At 38.4% G+C, this 25,089-nt stretch overlaps 9 non-coding genes across 9 annotated transcripts; all 9 read right to left on the minus strand.

The window, feature by feature from the left end:
• Window positions 1-1,037: 1,037 nt before the first annotated feature.
• Window positions 1,038-1,111, minus strand: TRNAT-AGU (transfer RNA threonine (anticodon AGU)). Its single transcript has one exon. It is a non-coding gene; the product is annotated as a tRNA-Thr (tRNA).
• A 1,565-nt stretch (window positions 1,112-2,676) lies between these two features.
• TRNAT-AGU (transfer RNA threonine (anticodon AGU)) lies at window positions 2,677-2,750 on the minus strand. Its single transcript has one exon. It is a non-coding gene; the product is annotated as a tRNA-Thr (tRNA).
• A 5,109-nt stretch (window positions 2,751-7,859) lies between these two features.
• TRNAT-AGU (transfer RNA threonine (anticodon AGU)) lies at window positions 7,860-7,933 on the minus strand. The gene has a single exon. It is a non-coding gene; the product is annotated as a tRNA-Thr (tRNA).
• A 2,495-nt stretch (window positions 7,934-10,428) lies between these two features.
• On the minus strand, window positions 10,429-10,502 carry TRNAT-AGU (transfer RNA threonine (anticodon AGU)). The gene has a single exon. It is a non-coding gene; the product is annotated as a tRNA-Thr (tRNA).
• Window positions 10,503-12,997: 2,495 nt separating this feature from the next.
• TRNAT-AGU (transfer RNA threonine (anticodon AGU)) lies at window positions 12,998-13,071 on the minus strand. Its single transcript has one exon. It is a non-coding gene; the product is annotated as a tRNA-Thr (tRNA).
• Window positions 13,072-15,566: 2,495 nt separating this feature from the next.
• Window positions 15,567-15,640, minus strand: TRNAT-AGU (transfer RNA threonine (anticodon AGU)). Its single transcript has one exon. It is a non-coding gene; the product is annotated as a tRNA-Thr (tRNA).
• A 2,495-nt stretch (window positions 15,641-18,135) lies between these two features.
• TRNAT-AGU (transfer RNA threonine (anticodon AGU)) lies at window positions 18,136-18,209 on the minus strand. The gene has a single exon. It is a non-coding gene; the product is annotated as a tRNA-Thr (tRNA).
• Window positions 18,210-19,442: 1,233 nt separating this feature from the next.
• TRNAT-AGU (transfer RNA threonine (anticodon AGU)) lies at window positions 19,443-19,516 on the minus strand. The gene has a single exon. It is a non-coding gene; the product is annotated as a tRNA-Thr (tRNA).
• Window positions 19,517-23,273: 3,757 nt separating this feature from the next.
• On the minus strand, window positions 23,274-23,347 carry TRNAT-AGU (transfer RNA threonine (anticodon AGU)). The gene has a single exon. It is a non-coding gene; the product is annotated as a tRNA-Thr (tRNA).
• Window positions 23,348-25,089: the final 1,742 nt, after the last annotated feature.

The following is a 25,089-nucleotide window of genomic DNA, read 5'->3' on the forward strand; positions in this document are numbered from 1 at the left end:
TTTGCAAAATGCAATAGAATCTGGATCGATGACAAGGCCTTGGGTTTTGAAGTTCCATAATTGAATGATCCATCTTCTAGCACAGCTTCAATTTGGTACTTGTTTTTCTTCCAAGTTATGACACAGAATAGGCAGATTGAAGGAATGCCACAGCAGGCCCAAAAGAGTTTGCCCCAATCTAACTGTAAAGAATAGACACTGTAATATCTTCAACGAAAACACACTGACCCGTAAAAATAATCATTACATCTTTTCTCCTTAGCGCATGTGCGCCATGTAGACGAGGTGGCCGAGTGGTTAAGGCGATGGACTGCTAATCCATTGTGCTCTGCATGCATGGGTTTGAATCCCATCCTCGTCGGTTTAATCTGCTTGTTTCATGTTGTATTGTTTTGTTTTCATTTCTAGCCAAAGCGGTAGATACGTCAAGCTCGAAAGTTTATCTTCCTCTTTAAGAAAGCTGCTATCAAACTTTGCAGAGTTAGAAGTGTAATTCCACTGGTTTTATTTTGAAATGCTTGATGCCATCCTTTATTCTCTAAAGAAAGTTATATCGTCTAATTCCTTTTTAAGCGTTTCGACAGCAGAGATTATTTTTCTCTCAACTGCACTATGTTATGACTGTGGTAAAGACTTGTTTAATGTCATACAAGAACAAAAGTCCACTTTTTTTTGGCTAAAATGACCCAAACTGAGATGAAGAAAGAAAACCACTGCTGACGTTCGAAATCAAGATTTTCTGTTTACTAAACAGGCGCTTAGACCAACTAAGCCAAAGGACAAAAAGGTGTGATACTTTAGAAAGCCTGCTTAGCAAGTCAGATGCATAAAGAGGAGGAATTTCAAAATAAAATCCACTGATTTTAAGTGGTCATGATTGATGCCATCTTTCTTCCTTTTTGGCTCATATACAGAAGACATTCTTCATCTCACAATTGCACTATGAGTAAAGACGTAGCCAAGGTAAATTTGAGGTTTCATGCAAGTGTAATTCCCATTTTTAAGATAGGAAGTTTCTTTTTGAGATGATGAAAACAAGGCACTGCTGAGATTCGAACTCAGGATCTCCTGTTTACTAGACAGGCGCTTTAACCAACTAAGCCACAGCACCACAAGCTGGAAAGCCTATGAAATCTAGGGAAGATGTAAGCACCGATCAAACCTTTCAAGTGGTTAACTTAAAGGGACTCTGTCACCTGAATTTGGCGGGACTGGTTTTGGGTCATATGGGCGGAGTTTTCGGGTGTTTGATTCACCCTTTCTTTACCCGCTGGCTGCATGCTGGCTGCAATATTGGATTGAAGTTCATTCTCTGTCCTCCATAGTACACGCCTGCGCAAAGCAATCTTGCCTTGTGCAGGCATGTACTACGGAGGACAGAGAATGAACTTCAATCCAATATTGCAGCCAGCATGCAGCCAGCGGGTAAGGAAAGGGTGAATCAAACACCCGAAAACTCCGCCCATATGACCCAAAACCAGTCCCGCCAAATTCAGGTGACAGGTTCCCTTTAACAAGACAACATTGAGTTGAGTTTCATTCCGTGCACACAGAAACGTGGAACAGGATTTCATTCTCAGTCATGACAATTAAGAAACCAAGTAAATTATGAATAGCATTCATTCAACGACATTGACAATTTGCAAAATGCAATAGAATCTGGATCGATGACAAGGCCTTGGGTTTTGAAGTTCCATAATTGAATGATCCATCTTCTAGCACAGCTTCAATTTGGTACTTGTTTTTCTTCCAAGTTATGACACAGAATAGGCAGATTGAAGGAATGCCACAGCAGGGCCAAAAGAGTTTGCCCCAATCTAACTGTAAAGAATAGACACTGTAATATCTTCAACGAAAACACACTGACCCGTAAAAATAATCATTACATCTTTTCTCCTTAGCGCATGTGTGCCATGTAGACGAGGTGGCCGAGTGGTTAAGGCGATGGACTGCTAATCCATTGTGCTCTGCATGCATGGGTTTGAATCCCATCCTCGTCGGTTTAATCTGCTTGTTTCATGTTGTATTGTTTTGTTTTCATTTCTAGCCAAAGCGGTAGATACGTCAAGCTTGAAAGTTTATCTTCCTTTTTAAGAAAGCTGCTGTCAAACTTTGCAGACTTAGAAGTATAATTCCACTGGTTTTATTTTGAAATGCTTGATGCCATCCTTTATTCTCTAAAGAAAGTTATATCGTCTAATTCCTTTTTAAGCGTTTCGACAGCATAGATTTTTTTTCTCTCAACTGCACTATGTTATGACTGTGGTAAAGGCTTGTTTAATGTCATACAAGAACAAAAGTCCACTTTTTTTTGGCTAAAATGACCCAAACTGAGATGAAGAAAGAAAACCACTGCTGACGTTCGAAATCAAGATTTTCTGTTTACTAAACAGGCGCTTAGACCAACTAAGCCAAAGGACAAAAAGGTGTGATACTTTAGAAAGCCTGCTTAGCGAGTCAGATGCATAAAGAGGAGGAATTTCAAAATAAAATCCACTGATTTTAAGTGGTCATGATTGATGCCATCTTTCTTCCTTTTTGGCCCATATACAGAAGACATTCTTCATCTCACAATTGCACTATGAGTAAAGACGTAGCCAAGGTAAATTTGAGGTTTCATGCAAGTGAAATTCCCATTTTTAAGATAGGAAGTTTCTTTTTGAGATGATGAAAACAAGGCACTGCTGAGATTCGAACTCAGGATCTCCTGTTTACTAGACAGGCGCTTTAACCAACTAAGCCACAGCACCACAAGCTGGAAAGCCTATGAAATCTAGGGAAGATGTAAGCACCGATCAAACCTTTCAAGTGGTTAACTTAACAAGACAACATTGAGTTGAGTTTCATTCCGTGCACACAGAAACGTGGAACAGGATTTCATTCTCAGTCATGACAATTAAGAAACCAAGTAAATTATGAATAGCATTCATTCAACGACATTGACAATTTGCAAAATGCAATAGAATCTGGATCGATGACAAGGCCTTGGGTTTTGAAGTTCCATAATTGAATGATCCATCTTCTAGCACAGCTTCAATTTGGTACTTGTTTTTCTTCCAAGTTATGACACAGAATAGGCAGATTGAAGGAATGCCACAGCAGGGCCAAAAGAGTTTGCCCCAATCTAACTGTAAAGAATAGACACTGTAATATCTTCAACGAAAACACACTGACCCGTAAAAATAATCATTACATCTTTTCTCCTTAGCGCATGTGCACCATGTAGACGAGGTGGCCGAGTGGTTAAGGCGATGGACTGCTAATCCATTGTGCTCTGCATGCATGGGTTGTTTTGTTTTCATTTCTAGCCAAAGCTGTGGATACGTCAAGCTTGAAAGTTTATCTTCCTTTTTAAGAAAGCTGCTATCAAACTTTGCAGAGTTAGAAGTGTAATTCCACTGGTTTTATTTTGAAATGCTTGATGCCATCCTTTATTCTCTAAAGAAAGTTATATCGTCTAATTCCTTTTTAAGCGTTTCGACAGCAGAGATTTTTTTTCTCTCAACTGCACTATGTTTTGACTGTGGTAAAGACTTGTTTAATGTCATACAAGAACAAAAGTCCACCTTTTTTTTGGCTAAAATGACCCAAACTGAGATGAAGAAAGAAAACCACTGCTGACGTTCGAAATCAAGATTTTCTGTTTACTAAACAGGCACTTAGACCAACTAAGCCAAAGGACAAAAAGGTGTGATACTTTAGAAAGCCTGCTTAGCGAGTCAGATGCATAAAGAGGAGGAATTTCAAAATAAAATCCACTGATTTTAAGTGGTCATGCTTGATGCCATCTTTCTTCCTTTTTGGCCCATATACAGAAGACATTCTTCATCTCACAATTGCACTATGAGTAAAGACGTAGCCAAGGTAAATTTGAGGTTTCATGCAAGTGAAATTCCCATTTTTAAGATAGGAAGTTTCTTTTTGAGATGATGAAAACAAGGCACTGCTGAGATTCGAACTCGGGATCTCCTGTTAACTAGACAGGCGCTTTAACCAACTAAGCCACAGCACCACAAGCTGGAAAGCCTATGAAATCTAGGGAAGATGTAAGCACCGATCAAACCTTTCAAGTGGTTAACTTAACAAGACAACATTGAGTTGAGTTTCATTCCGTGCACACAGAAACGTGGAACAGGATTTCATTCTCAGTCATGACAATTAAGAAACCAAGTAAATTATGAATAGCATTCATTCAACGACATTGACAATTTGCAAAATGCAATAGAATCTGGATCGATGACAAGGCCTTGGGTTTTGAAGTTCCATAATTGAATGATCCATCTTCTAGCACAGCTTCAATTTGGTACTTGTTTTTCTTCCAAGTTATGACACAGAATAGGCAGATTGAAGGAATGCCACAGCAGGGCCAAAAGAGTTTGCCCCAATCTAACTGTAAAGAATAGACACTGTAATATCTTCAACGAAAACACACTGACCCGTAAAAATAATCATTACATCTTTTCTCCTTAGCGCATGTGCGCCATGTAGACGAGGTGGCCGAGTGGTTAAGGCGATGGACTGCTAATCCATTGTGCTGTGCATGCATGGGTTTGAATCCCATCCTCGTCGGTTTAATCTGCTTGTTTCATTTTGTATTGTTTTGTTTTCATTTCTAGCCAAAGCGGTAGATACGTCAAGTTTGAAAGTTTATCTTCCTTTTTAAGAAAGCTGCTATCAAACTTTGCAGAGGTAGAAGTGTAATTCCACTGGTTTTATTTTGAAATGCTTGATGCCATCCTTTATTCTCTAAAGAAAGTTATATCGTCTAATTCCTTTTTAAGCGTTTCGACAGCAGAGATTTTTTTTCTCTCAACTGCACTATGTTATGACTGTGGTAAAGACTTGTTTAATGTCATACAAGAACAAAAGTCCACTTTTTTTTGGCTAAAATGACCCAAACTGACATGAAGAAAGAAAACCACTGCTGACGTTCGAAATCAAGATTTTCTGTTTACTAAACAGGCACTTAGACCAACTAAGCCAAAGGACAAAAAGGTGTGATACTTTAGAAAGCCTGCTTAGCGAGTCAGATGCATAAAGAGGAGGAATTTCAAAATAAAATCCACTGGTTTTAAGTTGTCATGCTTGATGCCATCTTTCTTCCTTTTTGGCCCTTATACAGAAGACATTCTTCATCTCACAATTGCACTATGAGTAAAGACGTAGCCAAGGTAAATTTGAGGTTTCATGCAAGTGAAATTCCCATTTTTAAGATAGGAAGTTTCTTTTTGAGATGATGAAAACAAGGCACTGCTGAGATTCGAACTCGGGATCTCCTGTTAACTAGACAGGCGCTTTAACCAACTAAGCCACAGCACCACAAGCTGGAAAGCCTATGAAATCTAGGGAAGATGTAAGCACCGATCAAACCTTTCAAGTGGTTAACTTAACAAGACAACATTGAGTTGAGTTTCATTCCGTGCACACAGAAACGTGGAACAGGATTTCATTCTCAGTCATGACAATTAAGAAACCAAGTAAATTATGAATAGCATTCATTCAACGACATTGACAATTTGCAAAATGCAATAGAATCTGGATCGATGACAAGGCCTTGGGTTTTGAAGTTCCATAATTGAATGATCCATCTTCTAGCACAGCTTCAATTTGGTACTTGTTTTTCTTCCAAGTTATGACACAGAATAGGCAGATTGAAGGAATGCCACAGCAGGGCCAAAAGAGTTTGCCCCAATCTAACTGTAAAGAATAGACACTGTAATATCTTCAACGAAAACACACTGACCCGTAAAAATAATCATTACATCTTTTCTCCTTAGCGCATGTGCGCCATGTAGACGAGGTGGCCGAGTGGTTAAGGCGATGGACTGCTAATCCATTGTGCTGTGCATGCATGGGTTTGAATCCCATCCTCGTCGGTTTAATCTGCTTGTTTCATTTTGTATTGTTTTGTTTTCATTTCTAGCCAAAGCGGTAGATACGTCAAGTTTGAAAGTTTATCTTCCTTTTTAAGAAAGCTGCTATCAAACTTTGCAGAGGTAGAAGTGTAATTCCACTGGTTTTATTTTGAAATGCTTGATGCCATCCTTTATTCTCTAAAGAAAGTTATATCGTCTAATTCCTTTTTAAGCGTTTCGACAGCAGAGATTTTTTTTCTCTCAACTGCACTATGTTATGACTGTGGTAAAGACTTGTTTAATGTCATACAAGAACAAAAGTCCACTTTTTTTTGGCTAAAATGACCCAAACTGACATGAAGAAAGAAAACCACTGCTGACGTTCGAAATCAAGATTTTCTGTTTACTAAACAGGCACTTAGACCAACTAAGCCAAAGGACAAAAAGGTGTGATACTTTAGAAAGCCTGCTTAGCGAGTCAGATGCATAAAGAGGAGGAATTTCAAAATAAAATCCACTGGTTTTAAGTTGTCATGCTTGATGCCATCTTTCTTCCTTTTTGGCCCTTATACAGAAGACATTCTTCATCTCACAATTGCACTATGAGTAAAGACGTAGCCAAGGTAAATTTGAGGTTTCATGCAAGTGAAATTCCCATTTTTAAGATAGGAAGTTTCTTTTTGAGATGATGAAAACAAGGCACTGCTGAGATTCGAACTCGGGATCTCCTGTTAACTAGACAGGCGCTTTAACCAACTAAGCCACAGCACCACAAGCTGGAAAGCCTATGAAATCTAGGGAAGATGTAAGCACCGATCAAACCTTTCAAGTGGTTAACTTAACAAGACAACATTGAGTTGAGTTTCATTCCGTGCACACAGAAACGTGGAACAGGATTTCATTCTCAGTCATGACAATTAAGAAACCAAGTAAATTATGAATAGCATTCATTCAACGACATTGACAATTTGCAAAATGCAATAGAATCTGGATCGATGACAAGGCCTTGGGTTTTGAAGTTCCATAATTGAATGATCCATCTTCTAGCACAGCTTCAATTTGGTACTTGTTTTTCTTCCAAGTTATGACACAGAATAGGCAGATTGAAGGAATGCCACAGCAGGGCCAAAAGAGTTTGCCCCAATCTAACTGTAAAGAATAGACACTGTAATATCTTCAACGAAAACACACTGACCCGTAAAAATAATCATTACATCTTTTCTCCTTAGCGCATGTGCGCCATGTAGACGAGGTGGCCGAGTGGTTAAGGCGATGGACTGCTAATCCATTGTGCTGTGCATGCATGGGTTTGAATCCCATCCTCGTCGGTTTAATCTGCTTGTTTCATTTTGTATTGTTTTGTTTTCATTTCTAGCCAAAGCGGTAGATACGTCAAGTTTGAAAGTTTATCTTCCTTTTTAAGAAAGCTGCTATCAAACTTTGCAGAGGTAGAAGTGTAATTCCACTGGTTTTATTTTGAAATGCTTGATGCCATCCTTTATTCTCTAAAGAAAGTTATATCGTCTAATTCCTTTTTAAGCGTTTCGACAGCAGAGATTTTTTTTCTCTCAACTGCACTATGTTATGACTGTGGTAAAGACTTGTTTAATGTCATACAAGAACAAAAGTCCACTTTTTTTTGGCTAAAATGACCCAAACTGACATGAAGAAAGAAAACCACTGCTGACGTTCGAAATCAAGATTTTCTGTTTACTAAACAGGCACTTAGACCAACTAAGCCAAAGGACAAAAAGGTGTGATACTTTAGAAAGCCTGCTTAGCGAGTCAGATGCATAAAGAGGAAGAATTTCAAAATAAAATCCACTGGTTTTAAGTTGTCATGCTTGATGCCATCTTTCTTCCTTTTTGGCCCTTATACAGAAGACATTCTTCATCTCACAATTGCACTATCAGTAAAGACGTAGCCAAGGTAAATTTGAGGTTTCATGCAAGTGAAATTCCCATTTTTAAGATAGGAAGTTTCTTTTTGAGATGATGAAAACAAGGCACTGCTGAGATTCGAACTCAGGATCTCCTGTTTACTAGACAGGCGCTTTAACCAACTAAGCCACAGCACCACAAGCTGGAAAGCCTATGAAATCTAGGGAAGATGTAAGCACCGATCAAACCTTTCAAGTGGTTAACTTAACAAGACAACATTGAGTTGAGTTTCATTCCGTGCACACAGAAACGTGGAACAGGATTTCATTCTCAGTCATGACAATTAAGAAACCAAGTAAATTATGAATAGCATTCATTCAACGACATTGACAATTTGCAAAATGCAATAGAATCTGGATCGATGACAAGGCCTTGGGTTTTGAAGTTCCATAATTGAATGATCCATCTTCTAGCACAGCTTCAATTTGGTACTTGTTTTTCTTCCAAGTTATGACACAGAATAGGCAGATTGAAGGAATGCCACAGCAGGGCCAAAAGAGTTTGCCCCAATCTAACTGTAAAGAATAGACACTGTAATATCTTCAACGAAAACACACTGACCCGTAAAAATAATCATTACATCTTTTCTCCTTAGCGCATGTGCACCATGTAGACGAGGTGGCCGAGTGGTTAAGGCGATGGACTGCTAATCCATTGTGCTCTGCATGCATGGGTTGTTTTGTTTTCATTTCTAGCCAAAGCGGTAGATACGTCAAGCTTGAAAGTTTATCTTCCTTTTTAAGAAAGCTGCTATCAAACTTTGCAGAGTTAGAAGTGTAATTCCACTGGTTTTATTTTGAAATGCTTGATGCCATCCTTTATTCTCTAAAGAAAGTTATATCGTCTAATTCCTTTTTAAGCGTTTCGACAGCAGAGATTTTTTTTCTCTCAACTGCACTATGTTTTGACTGTGGTAAAGACTTGTTTAATGTCATACAAGAACAAAAGTCCACCTTTTTTTTGGCTAAAATGACCCAAACTGAGATGAAGAAAGAAAACCACTGCTGACGTTCGAAATCAAGATTTTCTGTTTACTAAACAGGCACTTAGACCAACTAAGCCAAAGGACAAAAAGGTGTGATACTTTAGAAAGCCTGCTTAGCGAGTCAGATGCATAAAGAGGAGGAATTTCAAAATAAAATCCACTGATTTTAAGTGGTCATGCTTGATGCCATCTTTCTTCCTTTTTGGCCCATATACAGAAGACATTCTTCATCTCACAATTGCACTATGAGTAAAGACGTAGCCAAGGTAAATTTGAGGTTTCATGCAAGTGAAATTCCCATTTTTAAGATAGGAAGTTTCTTTTTGAGATGATGAAAACAAGGCACTGCTGAGATTCGAACTCGGGATCTCCTGTTAACTAGACAGGCGCTTTAATTAACTAAGCCACAGCACCACAAGCTGGAAAGCCTATGAAATCTAGGGAAGATGTAAGCACCGATCAAACCTTTCAAGTGGTTAACTTAACAAGACAACATTGAGTTGAGTTTCATTCCGTGCACACAGAAACGTGGAACAGGATTTCATTCTCAGTCATGACAATTAAGAAACCAAGTAAATTATGAATAGCATTCATTCAACGACATTGACAATTTGCAAAATGCAATAGAATCTGGATCGATGACAAGGCCTTGGGTTTTGAAGTTCCATAATTGAATGATCCATCTTCTAGCACAGCTTCAATTTGGTACTTGTTTTTCTTCCAAGTTATGACACAGAATAGGCAGATTGAAGGAATCCCACAGCAGGGCCAAAAGAGTTTGCCCCAATCTAACTGTAAAGAATAGACACTGTAATATCTTCAACGAAAACACACTGACCCGTAAAAATAATCATTACATCTTTTCTCCTTAGCGCGTGTGCGCCATGTAGACGAGGTGGCCGAGTGGTTAAGGCGATGGACTGCTAATCCATTGTGCTCTGCATGCATGGGTTTGAATCCCATCCTCGTCGGTTTAATCTGCTTGTTTCATGTTGTATTGTTTTGTTTTCATTTCTAGCCAAAGCGGTAGATACGTCAAGTTTGAAAGTTTATCTTCCTTTTTAAGAAAGCTGCTATCAAACTTTGCAGAGGTAGAAGTGTAATTCCACTGGTTTTATTTTGAAATGCTTGATGCCATCCTTTATTCTCTAAAGAAAGTTATATCGTCTAATTCCTTTTTAAGCGTTTCGACAGCAGAGATTTTTTTTCTCTCAACTGCACTATGTTATGACTGTGGTAAAGACTTGTTTAATGTCATACAAGAACAAAAGTCCACTTTTTTTTGGCTAAAATGACCCAAACTGACATGAAGAAAGAAAACCACTGCTGACGTTCGAAATCAAGATTTTCTGTTTACTAAACAGGCACTTAGACCAACTAAGCCAAAGGACAAAAAGGTGTGATACTTTAGAAAGCCTGCTTAGCGAGTCAGATGCATAAAGAGGAGGAATTTCAAAATAAAATCCACTGGTTTTAAGTTGTCATGCTTGATGCCATCTTTCTTCCTTTTTGGCCCTTATACAGAAGACATTCTTCATCTCACAATTGCACTATCAGTAAAGACGTAGCCAAGGTAAATTTGAGGTTTCATGCAAGTGAAATTCCCATTTTTAAGATAGGAAGTTTCTTTTTGAGATGATGAAAACAAGGCACTGCTGAGATTCGAACTCAGGATCTCCTGTTTACTAGACAGGCGCTTTAACCAACTAAGCCACAGCACCACAAGCTGGAAAGCCTATGAAATCTAGGGAAGATGTAAGCACCGATCAAACCTTTCAAGTGGTTAACTTAACAAGACAACATTGAGTTGAGTTTCATTCCGTGCACACAGAAACGTGGAACAGGATTTCATTCTCAGTCATGACAATTAAGAAACCAAGTAAATTATGAATAGCATTCATTCAACGACATTGACAATTTGCAAAATGCAATAGAATCTGGATCGATGACAAGGCCTTGGGTTTTGAAGTTCCATAATTGAATGATCCATCTTCTAGCACAGCTTCAATTTGGTACTTGTTTTTCTTCCAAGTTATGACACAGAATAGGCAGATTGAAGGAATGCCACAGCAGGGCCAAAAGAGTTTGCCCCAATCTAACTGTAAAGAATAGACACTGTAATATCTTCAACGAAAACACACTGACCCGTAAAAATAATCATTACATCTTTTCTCCTTAGCGCATGTGCACCATGTAGACGAGGTGGCCGAGTGGTTAAGGCGATGGACTGCTAATCCATTGTGCTCTGCATGCATGGGTTGTTTTGTTTTCATTTCTAACCAAAGCGGTAGATACTTCAAGCTTGAAAGTTTATCTTCCTTTTTAAGAAAGCTGCTATCAAACTTTGCAGAGTTAGAAGTGTAATTCCACTGGTTTTATTTTGAAATGCTTGATGCCATCCTTTATTCTCTAAAGAAAGTTATATCGTCTAATTCCTTTTTAAGCGTTTCGACAGCAGAGATTTTTTTTCTCTCAACTGCACTATGTTTTGACTGTGGTAAAGACTTGTTTAATGTCATACAAGAACAAAAGTCCACCTTTTTTTTGGCTAAAATGACCCAAACTGAGATGAAGAAAGAAAACCACTGCTGACGTTCGAAATCAAGATTTTCTGTTTACTAAACAGGCACTTAGACCAACTAAGCCAAAGGACAAAAAGGTGTGATACTTTAGAAAGCCTGCTTAGCGAGTCAGATGCATAAAGAGGAGGAATTTCAAAATAAAATCCACTGATTTTAAGTGGTCATGCTTGATGCCATCTTTCTTCCTTTTTGGCCCATATACAGAAGACATTCTTCATCTCACAATTGCACTATGAGTAAAGACGTAGCCAAGGTAAATTTGAGGTTTCATGCAAGTGAAATTCCCATTTTTAAGATAGGAAGTTTCTTTTTGAGATGATGAAAACAAGGCACTGCTGAGATTCGAACTCGGGATCTCCTGTTAACTAGACAGGCGCTTTAATTAACTAAGCCACAGCACCACAAGCTGGAAAGCCTATGAAATCTAGGGAAGATGTAAGCACCGATCAAACCTTTCAAGTGGTTAACTTAACAAGACAACATTGAGTTGAGTTTCATTCCGTGCACACAGAAACGTGGAACAGGATTTCATTCTCAGTCATGACAATTAAGAAACCAAGTAAATTATGAATAGCATTCATTCAACGACATTGACAATTTGCAAAATGCAATAGAATCTGGATCGATGACAAGGCCTTGGGTTTTGAAGTTCCATAATTGAATGATCCATCTTCTAGCACAGCTTCAATTTGGTACTTGTTTTTCTTCCAAGTTATGACACAGAATAGGCAGATTGAAGGAATCCCACAGCAGGGCCAAAAGAGTTTGCCCCAATCTAACTGTAAAGAATAGACACTGTAATATCTTCAATGAAAACACACTGACCCGTAAAAATAATCATTACATCTTTTCTCCTTAGCGCGTGTGCGCCATGTAGACGAGGTGGCCGAGTGGTTAAGGCGATGGACTGCTAATCCATTGTGCTCTGCATGCATGGGTTTGAATCCCATCCTCGTCGGTTTAATCTGCTTGTTTCATGTTGTATTGTTTTGTTTTCATTTCTAGCCAAAGCGGTAGATACGTCAAGTTTGAAAGTTTATCTTCCTTTTTAAGAAAGCTGCTATCAAACTTTGCAGAGGTAGAAGTGTAATTCCACTGGTTTTATTTTGAAATGCTTGATGCCATCCTTTATTCTCTAAAGAAAGTTATATCGTCTAATTCCTTTTTAAGCGTTTCGACAGCAGAGATTTTTTTTCTCTCAACTGCACTATGTTATGACTGTGGTAAAGACTTGTTTAATGTCATACAAGAACAAAAGTCCACTTTTTTTTGGCTAAAATGACCCAAACTGACATGAAGAAAGAAAACCACTGCTGACGTTCGAAATCAAGATTTTCTGTTTACTAAACAGGCACTTAGACCAACTAAGCCAAAGGACAAAAAGGTGTGATACTTTAGAAAGCCTGCTTAGCGAGTCAGATGCATAAAGAGGAGGAATTTCAAAATAAAATCCACTGGTTTTAAGTTGTCATGCTTGATGCCATCTTTCTTCCTTTTTGGCCCTTATACAGAAGACATTCTTCATCTCACAATTGCACTATCAGTAAAGACGTAGCCAAGGTAAATTTGAGGTTTCATGCAAGTGAAATTCCCATTTTTAAGATAGGAAGTTTCTTTTTGAGATGATGAAAACAAGGCACTGCTGAGATTCGAACTCAGGATCTCCTGTTTACTAGACAGGCGCTTTAACCAACTAAGCCACAGCACCACAAGCTGGAAAGCCTATGAAATCTAGGGAAGATGTAAGCACCGATCAAACCTTTCAAGTGGTTAACTTAACAAGACAACATTGAGTTGAGTTTCATTCCGTGCACACAGAAACGTGGAACAGGATTTCATTCTCAGTCATGACAATTAAGAAACCAAGTAAATTATGAATAGCATTCATTCAACGACATTGACAATTTGCAAAATGCAATAGAATCTGGATCGATGACAAGGCCTTGGGTTTTGAAGTTCCATAATTGAATGATCCATCTTCTAGCACAGCTTCAATTTGGTACTTGTTTTTCTTCCAAGTTATGACACAGAATAGGCAGATTGAAGGAATGCCACAGCAGGGCCAAAAGAGTTTGCCCCAATCTAACTGTAAAGAATAGACACTGTAATATCTTCAACGAAAACACACTGACCCGTAAAAATAATCATTACATCTTTTCTCCTTAGCGCATGTGCACCATGTAGACGAGGTGGCCGAGTGGTTAAGGCGATGGACTGCTAATCCATTGTGCTCTGCATGCATGGGTTGTTTTGTTTTCATTTCTAGCCAAAGCGGTAGATACGTCAAGCTTGAAAGTTTATCTTCCTTTTTAAGAAAGCTGCTATCAAACTTTGCAGAGTTAGAAGTGTAATTCCACTGGTTTTATTTTGAAATGCTTGATGCCATCCTTTATTCTCTAAAGAAAGTTATATCGTCTAATTCCTTTTTAAGCGTTTCGACAGCAGAGATTTTTTTTCTCTCAACTGCACTATGTTTTGACTGTGGTAAAGACTTGTTTAATGTCATACAAGAACAAAAGTCCACCTTTTTTTTGGCTAAAATGACCCAAACTGAGATGAAGAAAGAAAACCACTGCTGACGTTCGAAATCAAGATTTTCTGTTTACTAAACAGGCACTTAGACCAACTAAGCCAAAGGACAAAAAGGTGTGATACTTTAGAAAGCCTGCTTAGCGAGTCAGATGCATAAAGAGGAGGAATTTCAAAATAAAAACCACTGATTTTAAGTGGTCATGCTTGATGCCATCTTTCTTCCTTTTTGGCCCATATACAGAAGACATTCTTCATCTCACAATTGCACTATGAGTAAAGACGTAGCCAAGGTAAATTTGAGGTTTCATGCAAGTGAAATTCCCATTTTTAAGATAGGAAGTTTCTTTTTGAGATGATGAAAACAAGGCACTGCTGAGATTCGAACTCGGGATCTCTTGTTTACTAGACAGGCGCTTTAATTAACTAAGCCACAGCACCACAAGCTGGAAAGCCTATGAAATCTAGGGAAGATGTAAGCACCGATCAAACCTTTCAAGTGGTTAACTTAACAAGACAACATTGAGTTGAGTTTCATTCCGTGCACACAGAAACGTGGAACAGGATTTCATTCTCAGTCATGACAATTAAGAAACCAAGTAAATTATGAATAGCATTCATTCAACGACATTGACAATTTGCAAAATGCAATAGAATCTGGATCGATGACAAGGCCTTGGGTTTTGAAGTTCCATAATTGAATGATCCATCTTCTAGCACAGCTTCAATTTGGTACTTGTTTTTCTTCCAAGTTATGACACAGAATAGGCAGATTGAAGGAATGCCACAGCAGGGCCAAAAGAGTTTGCCCCAATCTAACTGTAAAGAATAGACACTGTAATATCTTCAACGAAAACACACTGACCCGTAAAAATAATCATTACATCTTTTCTCCTTAGCGCGTGTGCGCCATGTAGACGAGGTGGCCGAGTGGTTAAGGCGATGGACTGCTAATCCATTGTGCTCTGCATGCATGGGTTTGAATCCCATCCTCGTCGGTTTAATCTGCTTGTTTCATGTTGTATTGTTTTGTTTTCATTTCTAGCCAAAGCGGTAGATACGTCAAGTTTGAAAGTTTATCTTCCTTTTTAAGAAAGCTGCTATCAAACTTTGCAGAGGTAGAAGTGTAATTCCACTGGTTTTATTTTGAAATGCTTGATGCCATCCTTTATTCTCTAAAGAAAGTTATATCGTCTAATTCCTTTTTAAGCGTTTCGACAGCAGAGATTTTTTTTCTCTCAACTGCACTATGTTATGACTGTGGTAAAGACTTGTTTAATGTCATACAAGAACAAAAGTCCACTTTTTTTTGGCTAAAATGACCCAAACTGACATGAAGAAAGAAAACCACTGCTGACGTTCGAAATCAAGATTTTCTGTTTACTAAACAGGCACTTAGACCAACTAAGCCAAAGGACAAAAAGGTGTGATACTTTAGAAAGCCTGCTTAGCGAGTCAGATGCATAAAGAGGAGGAATTTCAAAATAAAATCCACTGGTTTTAAGTTGTCATGCTTGATGCCATCTTTCTTCCTTTTTGGCCCTTATACAGAAGACATTCTTCATCTCACAATTGCACTATCAGTAAAGACGTAGCCAAGGTAAATTTGAGGTTTCATGCAAGTGAAATTCCCATTTTTAAGATAGGAAGTTTCTTTTTGAGATGATGAAAACAAGGCACTGCTGAGATTCGAACTCAGGATCTCCTGTTTACTAGACAGGCGCTTTAACCAACTAAGCCACAGCACCACAAGCTGGAAAGCCTATGAAATCTAGGGAAGATGTAAGCACCGATCAAACCTTTCAAGTGGTTAACTTAACAAGACAACATTGAGTTGAGTTTCATTCCGTGCACACAGAAACGTGGAACAGGATTTCATTCTCAGTCATGACAATTAAGAAACCAAGTAAATTATGAATAGCATTCATTCAACGACATTGACAATTTGCAAAATGCAATAGAATCTGGATCGATGACAAGGCCTTGGGTTTTGAAGTTCCATAATTGAATGATCCATCTTCTAGCACAGCTTCAATTTGGTACTTGTTTTTCTTCCAAGTTATGACACAGAATAGGCAGATTGAAGGAATGCCACAGCAGGGCCAAAAGAGTTTGCCCCAATCTAACTGTAAAGAATAGACACTGTAATATCTTCAACGAAAACACACTGACCCGTAAAAATAATCATTACATCTTTTCTCCTTAGCGCATGTGCACCATGTAGACGAGGTGGCCGAGTGGTTAAGGCGATGGACTGCTAATCCATTGTGCTCTGCATGCATGGGTTGTTTTGTTTTCATTTCTAGCCAAAGCGGTAGATACGTCAAGCTTGAAAGTTTATCTTCCTTTTTAAGAAAGCTGCTATCAAACTTTGCAGAGTTAGAAGTGTAATTCCACTGGTTTTATTTTGAAATGCTTGATGCCATCCTTTATTCTCTAAAGAAAGTTATATCGTCTAATTCCTTTTTAAGCGTTTCGACAGCAGAGATTTTTTTTCTCTCAACTGCACTATGTTTTGACTGTGGTAAAGACTTGTTTAATGTCATACAAGAACAAAAGTCCACCTTTTTTTTGGCTAAAATGACCCAAACTGAGATGAAGAAAGAAAACCACTGCTGACGTTCGAAATCAAGATTTTCTGTTTACTAAACAGGCACTTAGACCAACTAAGCCAAAGGACAAAAAGGTGTGATACTTTAGAAAGCCTGCTTAGCGAGTCAGATGCATAAAGAGGAGGAATTTCAAAATAAAATCCACTGATTTTAAGTGGTCATGCTTGATGCCATCTTTCTTCCTTTTTGGCCCATATACAGAAGACATTCTTCATCTCACAATTGCACTATGAGTAAAGACGTAGCCAAGGTAAATTTGAGGTTTCATGCAAGTGAAATTCCCATTTTTAAGATAGGAAGTTTCTTTTTGAGATGATGAAAACAAGGCACTGCTGAGATTCGAACTCGGGATCTCCTGTTAACTAGACAGGCGCTTTAATTAACTAAGCCACAGCACCACAAGCTGGAAAGCCTATGAAATCTAGGGAAGATGTAAGCACCGATCAAACCTTTCAAGTGGTTAACTTAACAAGACAACATTGAGTTGAGTTTCATTCCGTGCACACAGAAACGTGGAACAGGATTTCATTCTCAGTCATGACAATTAAGAAACCAAGTAAATTATGAATAGCATTCATTCAACGACATTGACAATTTGCAAAATGCAATAGAATCTGGATCGATGACAAGGCCTTGGGTTTTGAAGTTCCATAATTGAATGATCCATCTTCTAGCACAGCTTCAATTTGGTACTTGTTTTTCTTCCAAGTTATGACACAGAATAGGCAGATTGAAGGAATGCCACAGCAGGGCCAAAAGAGTTTGCCCCAATCTAACTGTAAAGAATAGACACTGTAATATCTTCAACGAAAACACACTGACCCGTAAAAATAATCATTACATCTTTTCTCCTTAGCGCGTGTGCGCCATGTAGACGAGGTGGCCGAGTGGTTAAGGCGATGGACTGCTAATCCATTGTGCTCTGCATGCATGGGTTTGAATCCCATCCTCGTCGGTTTAATCTGCTTGTTTCATGTTGTATTGTTTTGTTTTCATTTCTAGCCAAAGCGGTAGATACGTCAAGTTTGAAAGTTTATCTTCCTTTTTAAGAAAGCTGCTATCAAACTTTGCAGAGGTAGAAGTGTAATTCCACTGGTTTTATTTTGAAATGCTTGATGCCATCCTTTATTCTCTAAAGAAAGTTATATCGTCTAATTCCTTTTTAAGCGTTTCGACAGCAGAGATTTTTTTTCTCTCAACTGCACTATGTTATGACTGTGGTAAAGACTTGTTTAATGTCATACAAGAACAAAAGTCCACTTTTTTTTGGCTAAAATGACCCAAACTGACATGAAGAAAGAAAACCACTGCTGACGTTCGAAATCAAGATTTTCTGTTTACTAAACAGGCACTTAGACCAACTAAGCCAAAGGACAAAAAGGTGTGATACTTTAGAAAGCCTGCTTAGCGAGTCAGATGCATAAAGAGGAGGAATTTCAAAATAAAATCCACTGGTTTTAAGTTGTCATGCTTGATGCCATCTTTCTTCCTTTTTGGCCCTTATACAGAAGACATTCTTCATCTCACAATTGCACTATCAGTAAAGACGTAGCCAAGGTAAATTTGAGGTTTCATGCAAGTGAAATTCCCATTTTTAAGATAGGAAGTTTCTTTTTGAGATGATGAAAACAAGGCACTGCTGAGATTCGAACTCAGGATCTCCTGTTTACTAGACAGGCGCTTTAACCAACTAAGCCACAGCACCACAAGCTGGAAAGCCTATGAAATCTAGGGAAGATGTAAGCACCGATCAAACCTTTCAAGTGGTTAACTTAACAAGACAACATTGAGTTGAGTTTCATTCCGTGCACACAGAAACGTGGAACAGGATTTCATTCTCAGTCATGACAATTAAGAAACCAAGTAAATTATGAATAGCATTCATTCAACGACATTGACAATTTGCAAAATGCAATAGAATCTGGATCGATGACAAGGCCTTGGGTTTTGAAGTTCCATAATTGAATGATCCATCTTCTAGCACAGCTTCAATTTGGTACTTGTTTTTCTTCCAAGTTATGACACAGAATAGGCAGATTGAAGGAATGCCACAGCAGGGCCAAAAGAGTTTGCCCCAATCTAACTGTAAAGAATAGACACTGTAATATCTTCAACGAAAACACACTGACCCGTAAAAATAATCATTACATCTTTTCTCCTTAGCGCGTGTGCGCCATGTAGACGAGGTGGCCGAGTGGTTAAGGCGATGGACTGCTAATCCATTGTGCTCTGCATGCATGGGTTTGAATCCCATCCTCGTCGGTTTAATCTGCTTGTTTCATGTTGTATTGTTTTGTTTTCATTTCTAGCCAAAGCGGTAGATACGTCAAGTTTGAAAGTTTATCTTCCTTTTTAAGAAAGCTGCTATCAAACTTTGCAGAGGTAGAAGTGTAATTCCACTGGTTTTATTTTGAAATGCTTGATGCCATCCTTTATTCTCTAAAGAAAGTTATATCGTCTAATTCCTTTTTAAGCGTTTCGACAGCAGAGATTTTTTTTCTCTCAACTGCACTATGTTATGACTGTGGTAAAGACTTGTTTAATGTCATACAAGAACAAAAGTCCACTTTTTTTTGGCTAAAATGACCCAAACTGACATGAAGAAAGAAAACCACTGCTGACGTTCGAAATCAAGATTTTCTGTTTACTAAACAGGCACTTAGACCAACTAAGCCAAAGGACAAAAAGGTGTGATACTTTAGAAAGCCTGCTTAGCGAGTCAGATGCATAAAGAGGAGGAATTTCAAAATAAAATCCACTGGTTTTAAGTTGTCATGCTTGATGCCATCTTTCTTCCTTTTTGGCCCTTATACAGAAGACATTCTTCATCTCACAATTGCACTATCAGTAAAGACGTAGCCAAGGTAAATTTGAGGTTTCATGCAAGTGAAATTCCCATTTTTAAGATAGGAAGTTTCTTTTTGAGATGATGAAAACAAGGCACTGCTGAGATTCGAACTCAGGATCTCCTGTTTACTAGACAGGCGCTTTAACCAACTAAGCCACAGCACCACAAGCTGGAAAGCCTATGAAATCTAGGGAAGATGTAAGCACCGATCAAACCTTTCAAGTGGTTAACTTAACAAGACAACATTGAGTTGAGTTTCATTCCGTGCACACAGAAACGTGGAACAGGATTTCATTCTCAGTCATGACAATTAAGAAACCAAGTAAATTATGAATAGCATTCATTCAACGACATTGACAATTTGCAAAATGCAATAGAATCTGGATCGATGACAAGGCCTTGGGTTTTGAAGTTCCATAATTGAATGATCCATCTTCTAGCACAGCTTCAATTTGGTACTTGTTTTTCTTCCAAGTTATGACACAGAATAGGCAGATTGAAGGAATGCCACAGCAGGGCCAAAAGAGTTTGCCCCAATCTAACTGTAAAGAATAGACACTGTAATATCTTCAACGAAAACACACTGACCCGTAAAAATAATCATTACATCTTTTCTCCTTAGCGCATGTGCACCATGTAGACGAGGTGGCCGAGTGGTTAAGGCGATGGACTGCTAATCCATTGTGCTCTGCATGCATGGGTTGTTTTGTTTTCATTTCTAGCCAAAGCGGTAGATACGTCAAGCTTGAAAGTTTATCTTCCTTTTTAAGAAAGCTGCTATCAAACTTTGCAGAGTTAGAAGTGTAATTCCACTGGTTTTATTTTGAAATGCTTGATGCCATCCTTTATTCTCTAAAGAAAGTTATATCGTCTAATTCCTTTTTAAGCGTTTCGACAGCAGAGATTTTTTTTCTCTCAACTGCACTATGTTTTGACTGTGGTAAAGACTTGTTTAATGTCATACAAGAACAAAAGTCCACCTTTTTTTTGGCTAAAATGACCCAAACTGAGATGAAGAAAGAAAACCACTGCTGACGTTCGAAATCAAGATTTTCTGTTTACTAAACAGGCACTTAGACCAACTAAGCCAAAGGACAAAAAGGTGTGATACTTTAGAAAGCCTGCTTAGCGAGTCAGATGCATAAAGAGGAGGAATTTCAAAATAAAATCCACTGATTTTAAGTGGTCATGCTTGATGCCATCTTTCTTCCTTTTTGGCCCATATACAGAAGACATTCTTCATCTCACAATTGCACTATGAGTAAAGACGTAGCCAAGGTAAATTTGAGGTTTCATGCAAGTGAAATTCCCATTTTTAAGATAGGAAGTTTCTTTTTGAGATGATGAAAACAAGGCACTGCTGAGATTCGAACTCGGGATCTCCTGTTAACTAGACAGGCGCTTTAATTAACTAAGCCACAGCACCACAAGCTGGAAAGCCTATGAAATCTAGGGAAGATGTAAGCACCGATCAAACCTTTCAAGTGGTTAACTTAACAAGACAACATTGAGTTGAGTTTCATTCCGTGCACACAGAAACGTGGAACAGGATTTCATTCTCAGTCATGACAATTAAGAAACCAAGTAAATTATGAATAGCATTCATTCAACGACATTGACAATTTGCAAAATGCAATAGAATCTGGATCGATGACAAGGCCTTGGGTTTTGAAGTTCCATAATTGAATGATCCATCTTCTAGCACAGCTTCAATTTGGTACTTGTTTTTCTTCCAAGTTATGACACAGAATAGGCAGATTGAAGGAATCCCACAGCAGGGCCAAAAGAGTTTGCCCCAATCTAACTGTAAAGAATAGACACTGTAATATCTTCAACGAAAACACACTGACCCGTAAAAATAATCATTACATCTTTTCTCCTTAGCGCGTGTGCGCCATGTAGACGAGGTGGCCGAGTGGTTAAGGCGATGGACTGCTAATCCATTGTGCTCTGCATGCATGGGTTGTTTTGTTTTCATTTCTAGCCAAAGCGGTAGATACGTCAAGCTTGAAAGTTTATCTTCCTTTTTAAGAAAGCTGCTATCAAACTTTGCAGAGTTAGAAGTGTAATTCCACTGGTTTTATTTTGAAATGCTTGATGCCATCCTTTATTCTCTAAAGAAAGTTATATCGTCTAATTCCTTTTTAAGCGTTTCGACAGCAGAGATTTTTTTTCTCTCAACTGCACTATGTTTTGACTGTGGTAAAGACTTGTTTAATGTCATACAAGAACAAAAGTCCACCTTTTTTTTGGCTAAAATGACCCAAACTGAGATGAAGAAAGAAAACCACTGCTGACGTTCGAAATCAAGATTTTCTGTTTACTAAACAGGCACTTAGACCAACTAAGCCAAAGGACAAAAAGGTGTGATACTTTAGAAAGCCTGCTTAGCGAGTCAGATGCATAAAGAGGAGGAATTTCAAAATAAAATCCACTGATTTTAAGTGGTCATGCTTGATGCCATCTTTCTTCCTTTTTGGCCCATATACAGAAGACATTCTTCATCTCACAATTGCACTATGAGTAAAGACGTAGCCAAGGTAAATTTGAGGTTTCATGCAAGTGAAATTCCCATTTTTAAGATAGGAAGTTTCTTTTTGAGATGATGAAAACAAGGCACTGCTGAGATTCGAACTCGGGATCTCCTGTTTACTAGACAGGCGCTTTAATTAACTAAGCCACAGCACCACAAGCTGGAAAGCCTATGAAATCTAGGGAAGATGTAAGCACCGATCAAACCTTTCAAGTGGTTAACTTAACAAGACAACATTGAGTTGAGTTTCATTCCGTGCACACAGAAACGTGGAACAGGATTTCATTCTCAGTCATGACAATTAAGAAACCAAGTAAATTATGAATAGCATTCATTCAACGACATTGACAATTTGCAAAATGCAATAGAATCTGGATCGATGACAAGGCCTTGGGTTTTGAAGTTCCATAATTGAATGATCCATCTTCTAGCACAGCTTCAATTTGGTACTTGTTTTTCTTCCAAGTTATGACACAGAATAGGCAGATTGAAGGAATGCCACAGCAGGGCCAAAAGAGTTTGCCCCAATCTAACTGTAAAGAATAGACACTGTAATATCTTCAACGAAAACACACTGACCCGTAAAAATAATCATTACATCTTTTCTCCTTAGCGCGTGTGCGCCATGTAGACGAGGTGGCCGAGTGGTTAAGGCGATGGACTGCTAATCCATTGTGCTCTGCATGCATGGGTTTGAATCCCATCCTCGTCGGTTTAATCTGCTTGTTTCATGTTGTATTGTTTTGTTTTCATTTCTAGCCAAAGCGGTAGATACGTCAAGTTTGAAAGTTTATCTTCCTTTTTAAGAAAGCTGCTATCAAACTTTGCAGAGGTAGAAGTGTAATTCCACTGGTTTTATTTTGAAATGCTTGATGCCATCCTTTATTCTCTAAAGAAAGTTATATCGTCTAATTCCTTTTTAAGCGTTTCGACAGCAGAGATTTTTTTTCTCTCAACTGCACTATGTTATGACTGTGGTAAAGACTTGTTTAATGTCATACAAGAACAAAAGTCCACTTTTTTTTGGCTAAAATGACCCAAACTGACATGAAGAAAGAAAACCACTGCTGACGTTCGAAATCAAGATTTTCTGTTTACTAAACAGGCACTTAGACCAACTAAGCCAAAGGACAAAAAGGTGTGATACTTTAGAAAGCCTGCTTAGCGAGTCAGATGCATAAAGAGGAGGAATTTCAAAATAAAATCCACTGGTTTTAAGTTGTCATGCTTGATGCCATCTTTCTTCCTTTTTGGCCCTTATACAGAAGACATTCTTCATCTCACAATTGCACTATCAGTAAAGACGTAGCCAAGGTAAATTTGAGGTTTCATGCAAGTGAAATTCCCATTTTTAAGATAGGAAGTTTCTTTTTGAGATGATGAAAACAAGGCACTGCTGAGATTCGAACTCAGGATCTCCTGTTTACTAGACAGGCGCTTTAACCAACTAAGCCACAGCACCACAAGCTGGAAAGCCTATGAAATCTAGGGAAGATGTAAGCACCGATCAAACCTTTCAAGTGGTTAACTTAACAAGACAACATTGAGTTGAGTTTCATTCCGTGCACACAGAAACGTGGAACAGGATTTCATTCTCAGTCATGACAATTAAGAAACCAAGTAAATTATGAATAGCATTCATTCAACGACATTGACAATTTGCAAAATGCAATAGAATCTGGATCGATGACAAGGCCTTGGGTTTTGAAGTTCCATAATTGAATGATCCATCTTCTAGCACAGCTTCAATTTGGTACTTGTTTTTCTTCCAAGTTATGACACAGAATAGGCAGATTGAAGGAATGCCACAGCAGGGCCAAAAGAGTTTGCCCCAATCTAACTGTAAAGAATAGACACTGTAATATCTTCAACGAAAACACACTGACCCGTAAAAATAATCATTACATCTTTTCTCCTTAGCGCATGTGCACCATGTAGACGAGGTGGCCGAGTGGTTAAGGCGATGGACTGCTAATCCATTGTGCTCTGCATGCATGGGTTGTTTTGTTTTCATTTCTAGCCAAAGCGGTAGATACGTCAAGCTTGAAAGTTTATCTTCCTTTTTAAGAAAGCTGCTATCAAACTTTGCAGAGTTAGAAGTGTAATTCCACTGGTTTTATTTTGAAATGCTTGATGCCATCCTTTATTCTCTAAAGAAAGTTATATCGTCTAATTCCTTTTTAAGCGTTTCGACAGCAGAGATTTTTTTTCTCTCAACTGCACTATGTTTTGACTGTGGTAAAGACTTGTTTAATGTCATACAAGAACAAAAGTCCACCTTTTTTTTGGCTAAAATGACCCAAACTGAGATGAAGAAAGAAAACCACTGCTGACGTTCGAAATCAAGATTTTCTGTTTACTAAACAGGCACTTAGACCAACTAAGCCAAAGGACAAAAAGGTGTGATACTTTAGAAAGCCTGCTTAGCGAGTCAGATGCATAAAGAGGAGGAATTTCAAAATAAAATCCACTGATTTTAAGTGGTCATGCTTGATGCCATCTTTCTTCCTTTTTGGCCCATATACAGAAGACATTCTTCATCTCACAATTGCACTATGAGTAAAGACGTAGCCAAGGTAAATTTGAGGTTTCATGCAAGTGAAATTCCCATTTTTAAGATAGGAAGTTTCTTTTTGAGATGATGAAAACAAGGCACTGCTGAGATTCGAACTCGGGATCTCCTGTTAACTAGACAGGCGCTTTAATTAACTAAGCCACAGCACCACAAGCTGGAAAGCCTATGAAATCTAGGGAAGATGTAAGCACCGATCAAACCTTTCAAGTGGTTAACTTAACAAGACAACATTGAGTTGAGTTTCATTCCGTGCACACAGAAACGTGGAACAGGATTTCATTCTCAGTCATGACAATTAAGAAACCAAGTAAATTATGAATAGCATTCATTCAACGACATTGACAATTTGCAAAATGCAATAGAATCTGGATCGATGACAAGGCCTTGGGTTTTGAAGTTCCATAATTGAATGATCCATCTTCTAGCACAGCTTCAATTTGGTACTTGTTTTTCTTCCAAGTTATGACACAGAATAGGCAGATTGAAGGAATGCCACAGCAGGGCCAAAAGAGTTTGCCCCAATCTAACTGTAAAGAATAGACACTGTAATATCTTCAACGAAAACACACTGACCCGTAAAAATAATCATTACATCTTTTCTCCTTAGCGCGTGTGCGCCATGTAGACGA

This window comes from Ranitomeya imitator, chromosome 7, assembly GCF_032444005.1.
Source record: "Ranitomeya imitator isolate aRanImi1 chromosome 7, aRanImi1.pri, whole genome shotgun sequence".
NCBI lineage: Eukaryota > Metazoa > Chordata > Amphibia > Anura > Dendrobatidae > Ranitomeya > Ranitomeya imitator.